The following is a 10421-nucleotide window of genomic DNA, read 5'->3' as shown; positions in this document are numbered from 1 at the left end:
AGCTACAAAATATCATTGGTGCGTCAAAGGTCTACAAGGAAGAAGAAGAAGAGTTTGGATTTGATATCCCGCTTTATCACTACCCGAAGGAGTCTCAAAGCAGCTAACATTCTCCTTTCCCTTCCTCCCCCACAACAAACACTCTGTGAGGTGAGTGGGGCTGAGAGACTTCAGAGAAGTGTGACTAGCCTAAGGTCACCCAGCAGCTGCATGTGGAGGAGCGGAGACGTGAACCCAGTTCCCCAGATTACGAATCTACCGCTCTTAACCACTACACCACACTGGCTCTCCAGTGTGGGAGAGTTTCTGTTCCCCTTGCAGCTTGCAGAACAGCAAAGAGTGAGAATCTGGGAGCACCCTGTGTGATGTGATTGAGCACTACATAAAAGGAGCCTGTTGGATCAGACCAATGGCTCATCTTGTCCAACGTTCTGTTCTCGCAGAACTTAAGCACAAGAGTGTTCTCTCCTCCTCCTTCATGCTCCGGCACCGGGAGGGTGCAGAGAGCAGGCAGGAGCAGGGCTGGCGCATGTCCTGGGGGTGTGCCGCGCCACCCGCAGGGGCGTGGTGCTCGTCCTGGGGGCGTGGCACACCACTTGCGGGGCGTGGCACCCAGCGCAGGTGGGGGGTCAGCCGTGATGGCACCCCACCGGGATCGCGCTGCCAGGGGTGGTGCGCTCCCCCCACACTCCTCTTCCTCCGCCAGTGCTCCTCCTGTGATGTCCAGCAAGTAGCATTCAGGAGTATTGCTGCCTCCAACTGTGGAGGCACAGCCTAGCCATCACAACTAGTAGCCTTCAATAGCCCTCTCCTCCATGAACTTGTCTAATCCTCTTCTAAAGCCATCCAAGTTGGTGGCCATCATTGCCTCCTGAAAGAGTGAGTTCCATAGTTTGGCTAAGGATCTCCATGAAGCAGAAATGCCTCCCCTGAAGGATGATCTCTGAAACCAAAACAACTAATTAAGCAACACCTTTGCATTTGTTGTGCTATAAATGGACTGTCTGGAATAACCAGGAGTGAAACACAATATAAAATACATCTATTTTTTGGCAGAAAATGTTCAGAGCAAAGTAAGCTAGTAATTCTTTATGAATTACCGGTAGTCATCATTGTTTCCTTGCTCTAAGCTGGAGCAAGGGATGGGCTGAACATTCTCTTCCCTCCCACCTCTTGCCTGATGGGATGGCCCTGTGAACATTTCCACCTACAAAAAGCCCGCCTGGAATCTTCCATCTCTGGCTGGGGAGTTCCTTTTTTTTCATGCAATCCAATTAAAAAGACACTTGTTCATTCTTCTTTTTCCATACATTTAATGTCAGGAGCAAGAATACTTCAGCCTGGGTAAACAAGAATGTTTTCAAATTCCTCCTGAAAGTTGATAATAATAGTGAGGTGCACCTTACTAAGGAGTGCATCCTGCAACCGAGGCACCACCACTGAAAAGGCCCTGTCACGGGTCAGCATCAACCAGGAAGCCTCTGGTGGTAGCCCCACCACCAAGGCCTCCATTGCCTGACACCAGCTGATTGACAAGAGAGTGGCTCCACCCCATGTGTTAAAGTGGCCCATGATGCAGAAGTGGCAGGAAAGAAAGGGCATCACTGCAACTTGGCTTCCAGGAAGTGAAGTCACTGTAATGACCTTCTGGCCAGATCCCTTTCCCAACCCTTGCTCTTGCCCCACCCACTTTCACCTGTGGTCCCTCGCACCACTGGGATGTGATCCCTGGAAGGTTGCCCTCAGGGGAATGTGACCCTTGGCCTGCAAAAAAGGATCTCCGCTGCTGATTTTATATACGCATTCACAGAGCAATGTGGGGTTGCATCCTGGGGAAGCTGCTCCAACACCACTGTGTTTCATTGCCTCTTGGCTCTAGGAGCCCAAGAGGAGAAGCTTAATTGTAAAATTCCCGTGATCACATAAATGACTCAGTCTGGGAATAAACTGATTGCAATGAAATCAGCCTGAAGACAATAATGCTTGTTAAGTCATCAACAAGCAGAGTCAAGCTCAAAGGCCACAATCTTCCCCTAAAAAGCCCGACGCAGAGGGTGAAATGTTATTAGTTGCAAAATATGGAGCCCATTCTTGTTAACCACTGGAGTTGGCAAATGTCCAGGGGGAAATTACAAGGGCTTTTAAAGACTGGGGATGTTGTGATTTCAGTCATCTGTTGAAACTCTGGAGGAGAGAGATTCAGGGAAGTGTCTGATGCACATTTCCCAGAGCTTTCCATATTGGGGTTTTCCAACCACTTTTTTCAATACCAAGAGGCATTTGCTCCTGTTTTGTCTCAAGCACAAGGGTGGGGAACCTTTTTCAACCTGAGGCCCACCTTCCCTTTGTACAGGTATTGCTACAATGAGGCTGCATGGTTGGCAGAGCTGGAGCAAACTGTGGGCGGGGCCAGACGCAAATGTGGGTGGAGGAAAAAGGGGTGCAACTTTTCCCTCCAGAAAGTAGGCTACATTCTAGCAATGTGAAATCCAGGGGTCTTTATACCCACACACTTCTCCATTCAGGCTAGCAAGAGGCATTATCACAGTGCAAGTGCACACTCCTGCCATGCAAAATTATTTGAGGTGCAGAGCAGAGCCATTAAGGGTTGTGACCTCGAGAGAGGGGGTGTAACCTGGAAAGGGACCTGATCTAGGGCAGGGCGACTAGCGCTCAGTTTGGCAGCTTGATCGATTCCCCCAAAAGATTTTTTTTTCGAGGCCCCTGCCAACTTTGGTGGAGGAGTAAAAAGGGCAACAAAAATTGTGGACACAGCTGGAGTAAGCTGAACCCAAAGCCTTGATGGAGATGAAAATTGTGACGTCCCCAACCATCAGATTGACTGGTTCAGAGAAAATGCAAGTAAAAGGGGACATGATAGAAGTGGAGAAAGAAAAGTTTTTCTCCCTCTGTTCCAACACTAAAGCTCATGGACATCCACTGAAGCTGAATGTTGAAACAGTGGCTTTATGACCAATATACCAGCATGCCATGCTAAATGTCATTCATACCAGTGGGCATGATGTGATACAAAACAGATGTCATTGGGCAATGTCACAGCTTCCTGACCCTTTCTGCACATTCTTACATCTGTTCTTCCATGATTCCCCCAGGGAAACAGCAGGAAAGAACTATATGCCAGTCTACCACTCAAAATCACATCACTTTACTGCCACAATTTTCTGGGTTAAAGGAGCTGTAAATGGGTCTTTTTCTGGAAAAAGAAAATGAGTGCTAAAGATGTGCTATATTCCATTAGATTTGCAGAAGTGGCTTTTACATGGTGTGAAAGCTCAGATATAGTGAGGAAACTGATAGGGAAACATTGGGGAAAGGAGGAGGAGGAGGAGGAGGAAGAAGAAGAAGAAGAAGAAGAAGAAGAAGAAGAAGAAGAAGAAGAAGAAGAAGAAGAAGAAGAAGGGGAGGAGGAGGAGGAGGAGGAGGAGGAGGAGTTTGGATTTGATATCCCGCTTTATCACTACCCTAAGGAGTCTCAAAGTGGCTAACATTCTCCTTTCCCTTCCTCCCCCACAACAAACACTCTGTGAGGTGAGTGGGGCTGAGAGACTTCAGAGAAGTGTGACTAGCCCAAGGTCACACAGCAGCTGCATGTGGAGGAGCAGAGACCCGAACCCAGTTCCCCAGATTACGAGACTAACGCTCTTAACCACTACACCACACCAGCTCCTGTGCCCTGTGAATGCAGCCATTGAGTGAGTCAGGGAAATGGAGAGATCACACTGCCCTCTCCATGCTTGTTTTCATTGCCTTCCACACACTGGAAGTCTGCTGTCTAAAAGGGGGGGACTCTTGTATCCATGGAGGTTCCCTGTACCAAGGTTCCAAGACATGCAGGGAGCCTCCACTGATACAAAAGGCTCCCCACCGTATGTAGCTTCCAACTCGTGGAAGGCAATGAAAGCAGGCAGGGGAGGGTGAAGCTAGTACACTCTTCCCCTCTGCCCCCCTCAGGTCAACAGTTACATGTTTGTAATGCCTCCAGTGTAGCACAGCAACCCATAATGGAAGGAGATGTTCAGTAGCAAACACAGGATTCCCAAACTCATGTTTACGGCCAGCATGCAGGTGGACATATGGCAGCAAATGAAGATATATGACAATATCCTTATGCTGAGTCAGACCATTGATCCATCAGTTGCCTACTGTGAATGGCAGGATCACTCCAGGGACTCTGACAGAGGTCTTTCCCACTATTTGCTGCATTACCTTTTAACCCAGGGATGGGGAAACCCTCAGCACTCTCCCCCAGATCACACCCCATCTCCAGCCATGCCTTCACTGACTGTGCTTTGCATTTTTTTCTGAGTGTATTTGCATGGCTGAAATGTGTCCTTGAACTCTTGTCCAGATGGGCAAGAGAGCATTGTGGAACCGTGTGTAAAATTGGCCTATGGTACAGAGGCAAAATTTACATTAATTATTCCACCCACTTTTGCTTCTAGCCCCACCCACCAGCACCAAACGTGACCTTCAGGCTGTAAAATGTTCTGCAACCAGTTTAGCCTCACCCTTGCTTCCTCAAGCTTCCTACCTTGTTGTTCACCTTTCCAACATATTTTCTCTGGCCCCACTGCTCCTGGTTACTCTTCGACCCTTGGCCAGGAAACATGCAAGATAAAGTCAGTTCAAATCAGAAACTTGAACACTCACTTTTCAAGTGCACTGTACAATCTTCCAGATTATAAAAACCCAGAGCCAGCTGTTATGATTCCCAATTTTCCCTGGAGATTATAGTGCTGAACGGACAGCTCAGCTGTGCATTCAGTTTGGCATCTTCAACTTTTGGACAAACACTCAATGGTGGAATTGAGCTGAATATCCTTTGGTGACTTTTTTTCAGCACAAACAAACAAAAATGAATAGGTGTCTATTCACATCCTTGATTGGCTGCTATTCTTGTCGGTGTTTATTTATTTTTATTTTCTTTTTCCATCCCAGTAACAATGATGTTCCACAGGAGGCAGTGATGGCCACTAACTGGGATGGCTTGAAAAGAGGATTCAGCAAATTCATGGAGAACAAGGCTCTCAATGCCTACTAGCCATAATAATAATAATAATAATAATAATAATAATAATAATAATAATAATTTATTTATACCCCGCCCATCTGGCTGGGTTTCCCCAGCCACTCTGGGCGGCTTCCAACTGAATATTAAAAACAGTACAGCATCATACATTAAAAACTTCCCTGAACAGGGCTGCCTTAAGATGTCTTCTGAATGTCAGGTAGTTGTTTATCGTTTTGACATCTGATGGGAGGGCGTTCCACAGGGCGGGCGCCACTACCGAAAAGGCCCTCTGCCTGGTTCCCTGTAACTTGGCTTCTCGCAATGAGGGAACCGCCAGAAGGCCCTCGGCGCTGGATCTCAGTGTCCGGGCAGAACGATGGGGGTGGAGACGCTCCTTCAGGTATACTGGACCGAGGCCGTTTAGGGCTTTAAAGGTCAGCACCAACACTTTGAATTGTGCTCGGAAACGTACTGTGAGCCAATGCAACTGATGACTATCCTCTGCCTCCATGGCCAGAGACAGTAATGCTTCTGAATACCACTTGCTGGAAATCACAGGAAACGTGAGTGCTCTTGTGCTCAGGTCCTGCTTTTCAGCTTTCACCAGGCATCTGAGACTAGATGGGCCATTGTTCTGATCCAGCAAGCTCTTCTTATGTTCTCTTAAGAATATTAAAGAGGGAGGAACACACCCACCCTAGCTTTGCTTACAAATATCTATTGCAATTGGCTCTCAATTGCATTTTTCAGTTCTCTTCAATCAATGTTCCTGGATTTTCCTATAATTGTTATTATTATTACAAGTGTGTGGTTTGTTTTTTGTCATCGTCAGAGGAGAGAAAATTAATTGCATCGCACATATTGATTTCTAAGAAAGGCTCCAAGATGCTGTCTTCTGAGCCTTCAAAACTATCATTTAAACTTGCGCCAGACCACCATGAGTGGAGTGCTATTGAACGGAAGGAACTTTTCCTCCCTTACATCCTGCCAGTTGGAACAAATAAAATATTCACAGGACTTGGTGGAAATGTACAGTGTTTTAACCTTCATCATATTAATCAGGGTGTAAACAGTAGACATTTCTGTACGTTGTAGAAGTCTGTTCTTTCAGCTAGAAGAGGTTAGTTCAGGGAGTGCTGAGCTTCTAGAGTTGAGTTCACAGGTCCATGGCCAAGGCTTGGTGACTGCAATGGCAAGTGAGGCTTGCATGTTTAAGACAGTCACTGCTGACAAAACACCAATAAGAAAACTCTTGTTTGAGTTTATACATGCATGTTGAAGGCTTGATGACTGTAGTGGCAAGTGAGGGCTTGCATGTTTTAGACAGTCATCATTGATTTTTGCAAGGAAGTGAGGGGAAGAATGTGCCTCTCCCCTTTATCACCCTGTTCATGTCCTAAGTCTTTAATCCAGCACTCTTTTCTTGCAGAGGCCAACCAGATGCTCATGTAAAGCCTACAAACAGAATGTGAGCACAACTGCAGTCTCCCCTCCTATGGTTGCCAGCTCCTGGTATTCAGAGACATACTGCCTTCAACAGTAGAGGGATGGCTATCAGGGCAAGTAGCCATTGATAGCCTTAGCTTATTTTAAAACCATCTGAATTGGTGGCCATCACTATCTCCTCTGAGAGCAATTTTCTGAATCTTCCAATGTTCGCCTTCATTGGGTGACCTTTATTGGCCTTCCCTGTTTTTCTCCATCTCTCTCTTCTGTCATTGTTGGAGATCCTTCCTGGCTCCTACTTATAGCTTTAGACTCATTGAAATATAGGCAATTCAGATTTGAAACAAAGGAAAAAAGGCCATCAATCCAATTAAATTTTAGGTACAAAATATACCATAGATGTATATAACTGAGATGGGTTTACAAATAGGGGTGTGAATGGGCACCAAAATTTGCCTTGTATCTTTGTGTTTTCTTTTCTTTTAAAAGTCTAGTCTGTTTCTGAGTTGATCTGTGTTCTCTTGATTTCAATCTGTGTTTTGATTCCAAACCACTCTGTATAAAACAAAGGTTTGTATTTCCCATGCAGTATAATGGGAAAGCAACGGTAACGTTTCCTCTTTTGGCCAAAGTAGATGAAATTCACCGGCATAGGAGCCAGAGTGGATTAAGCCTGTCAGATTGCAGACAAATTGGTCCAGGGTCTATCTGTGGGGAAAATAAAAGGGATTTATTTTCCTTCATAATCCCTGATTATGGAAAGGGAGTGAGCAGGGGTTTGTCTCCTGCTCTTTCTTACCTGAAAACAATTCTGGGAAACCATTGGTCTTTCAGATGTTGCTGAACTACAATTCCCAATGGCCAGGGGTGATGGGAGTTGTAGTTCAGTAACATCTGGAGGGCCAAAGGTTTCCATGCTCTAGATGTTAGCAGACCATGGCCAAGGCCATTCTGGATTCTGCTCCAGAATAGAATGGAATCCAGAGTTTTGGCTGCCCAGAATCAATTTGATCTAGAAGTCTTAACGCTGCTGCTACCTAACAGTTTTACCCACCCTGATCCACTGAATTGGAAATGTGTTTTGGTGTGCATGCCATGCTACAGAGCATCTTGCCCTTGGGTTGTGGTCTAGTTGATTCTCACAGCCTTATCTGCCTCCTTGAAAATGGCCAGTTTCATGAACAGCGTTGTGAAATCTCTTCCAGTTTGATATCAGCAAACCCCAAAGTGACCATTACTCAATTTGATTCACAAAATAGCACTTAACTTTATGTCCACAAAAACATGTGCATACTCTCCCCACACACCCGTCCTCTCCACACAATAACAACATTCAGAAGAACAAAAAGAGAACTTTCTGCAGATGTTGCCGAGAAGAGCTTGGAGCCAACAAGGCTAAGCCAGTTGCGCAAATGCCGTAAATCCAGCAAGAAATGAGGCATAAAATGCACCATTTAGAAAACAACCAACCTGAATTTATGGGTGATTCCTTCTGCAAACATTTAAGAGCAGGAATCTTAAATGAAATGCCTGCTGAGCTGAATATTGCCGGCAGTAAACCACTTGCTTCAGGTGCAGAGAACATCATGGGCCGAAATGTGTGTGTATGTGTGTAAAAGCAGGATTCGTCAAAACCACCACACGAAACAGAGATGCAAGAGAAAAGACACCCTAGAAAATAAACAAAGTGAGTTCCTAATGTAACCTCTGGCTGACTTGCATAAGTTGGAATGCTGTACTTTTAGTGCTTTATTGCTGTATTAAGCTTCTTGGCCCCGATCCAACTGTGTGTACGTACACAGTGGTCAGAGCCATGCATTAATCACTCTGTCAAATAAACACCATGCTGATCAGATGGACTGATCATTCATACATGTGGAAGATCAGGGTTCTAGATTGCATGGGGAGCCCAACCTCTCCCCCGACGCAGAAGTGTGCTTTTTATAACACTAAGTGCCAGGGAAATTCACATGATATTAGGGGTGAGGCTAAGTGCATGCCCCTTGCAGGCCAGTTCTACCTATGTGTAAAGGTAAAGGTAAAGGTACCCCTGCCCGTACGGGCCAGTCTTGACAGACTCTGGGGTTGTGCGCCCATCTCACTCAAGAGGCCAGGGGCCAGCGCTGTCCGGAGACACTTCCGGGTCACGTGGCCAGCGTGACAAAGCTGCATCTGGCGAGCCAGAGCCGCACACGGAAACGCCGTTTACCTTCCCGCTAGAAAGCGGTCCCTATTTATCTACTTGCACCCGGAGGTGCTTTCGAATTGCTAGGTTGGCAGGCGCTGGGACCGAGCAACGGGAGCGCACCCCGCCGCGGGGATTCGAACCGCCGACCTTTCGATCGGCAAGCCCTAGGCGCTGAGGCTTTTACCCACAGCACCACCCGCGTCCCCTACCTATGTGTAGAAGAACACATGAATATAGGTTTAGAGTTAAAGAATTCTCCACCTAGGAATTTGTTTTGAATACCATGGGGAAAACTGAGGCTGTGCACATATTACCATTTACTCCAGTTCCAGCACACTCCCACCACCAGTATTTGAAGCCAAGTCAATATGTATCCTGTAGTCTCTTGAGAAATAAGAATAAGAGAATAACCATGTAATTCAGCATCCTGTTCTCACAGTGGCCAACCAGATGCCTGTGGGAAACCGGCAAGCAGGACCCGAGCACAAGAGGGAGCTGTTCCTGAAGGAAGAACTGTGAGGGGAGAGACTCCATCAGGCAAGGCCTCCTTCCACCTGCCTTGCCCCACCCTCTGGCCCTAGGAGTCCTCATAAGGGAGCTGTTCCTGGAGGAAGAACTGTGAGGGGAGAGACTCCATCAGGCAAGGCCTCCTTCCACCTGCCTTGCCCCACCTTCCAGCCCTAGGAGTCCTCATAAGGGAGCTGGTCATGAAGGAAGAACTGTGAGGGGAGAGACTCCATCAGGCAAGGCCTCCTTCCACCTGCCTTGCCCCACCTTCCAGCCCTAGAAGTCCTCATAAGGGAGCTGGTCATGAAGGAAGAACTGTGAGGGGAGAGACTCCATCAGGCAAGGCCTCCTTCCACCTGCCTTGCCCCACCCTCTGGCCCCAGGAGTCCTCATAAGGGAGCTGTTCCTGGAGGAAGAACTGTGAGGGGAGAGACTCCATCAGGGAAGGCCTCCTTCCACCTACCTTGCTCTACCCTCTAGTCTTTGCTTCTCAATGTGTATTGTATTGTTTTATGTACTGTGGCTTGCCGTTATTTTATTGATTATAGTTTAGATATTGTTTATTGTAACTGTTGAGTGGATTTCTGTTTAACTTTTATATGTTGATATTATTTTATACTATTCTAATGATTGTTGAGTGTTACTTTTTTGATGTAGGCTGCCTATTTTAAAGTTATTTTTATTATCACATTTTTGTATTGCATTAGATTGTTATAAGATGTACATTTTTTGTTTCTTCAGCTTGTAAACCGCCTTGAGTATTGCAAGACAGAAAGACGGTATACAAATTAAAAATGATGATGAAAAAATGATGAAGAGCACTCTGTCCACCTGCAATTCCCAGCAACTGGTATGATGCCCCTGACAGCAGAGGGAGAACATAGCCATCATGGCTGGTAGCTATTGAGAGCCTTGATCTCCTCTTTCAAAGGCATCCAAGTTGGTGGCCATCACTACCTCCTGTGGGACTGAATGTCATAACATAATTATGCACTGCATGGAGAAGCACTTTCTTTTATACGTCCCAAATCTTCTAAGTTTCAACTTCATTGGTTCAAAATGAAGGGAGAAAAGGTTTTCTCTATCCACTTTTTCCATGTCATGCATACCGGTAATTTTGTAAACTTCTGTCTTACTCACCTTTGCTGCAATCTTTCTCTGTTGATCAATCCTTCTCCATCCCTTGATCATTGTGGTTGCATGCAGGGGCTTCATGCATTTCCCCTCAAAACAGCTTCCATCAGCTTT

The sequence above is a fragment of the Podarcis muralis genome, chromosome 7 (assembly GCF_964188315.1).
Source record: "Podarcis muralis chromosome 7, rPodMur119.hap1.1, whole genome shotgun sequence".
NCBI classification, from domain to species: Eukaryota; Metazoa; Chordata; class Lepidosauria; order Squamata; family Lacertidae; genus Podarcis; species Podarcis muralis.
Note: the sequence above shows the minus strand (reverse complement) of the source record.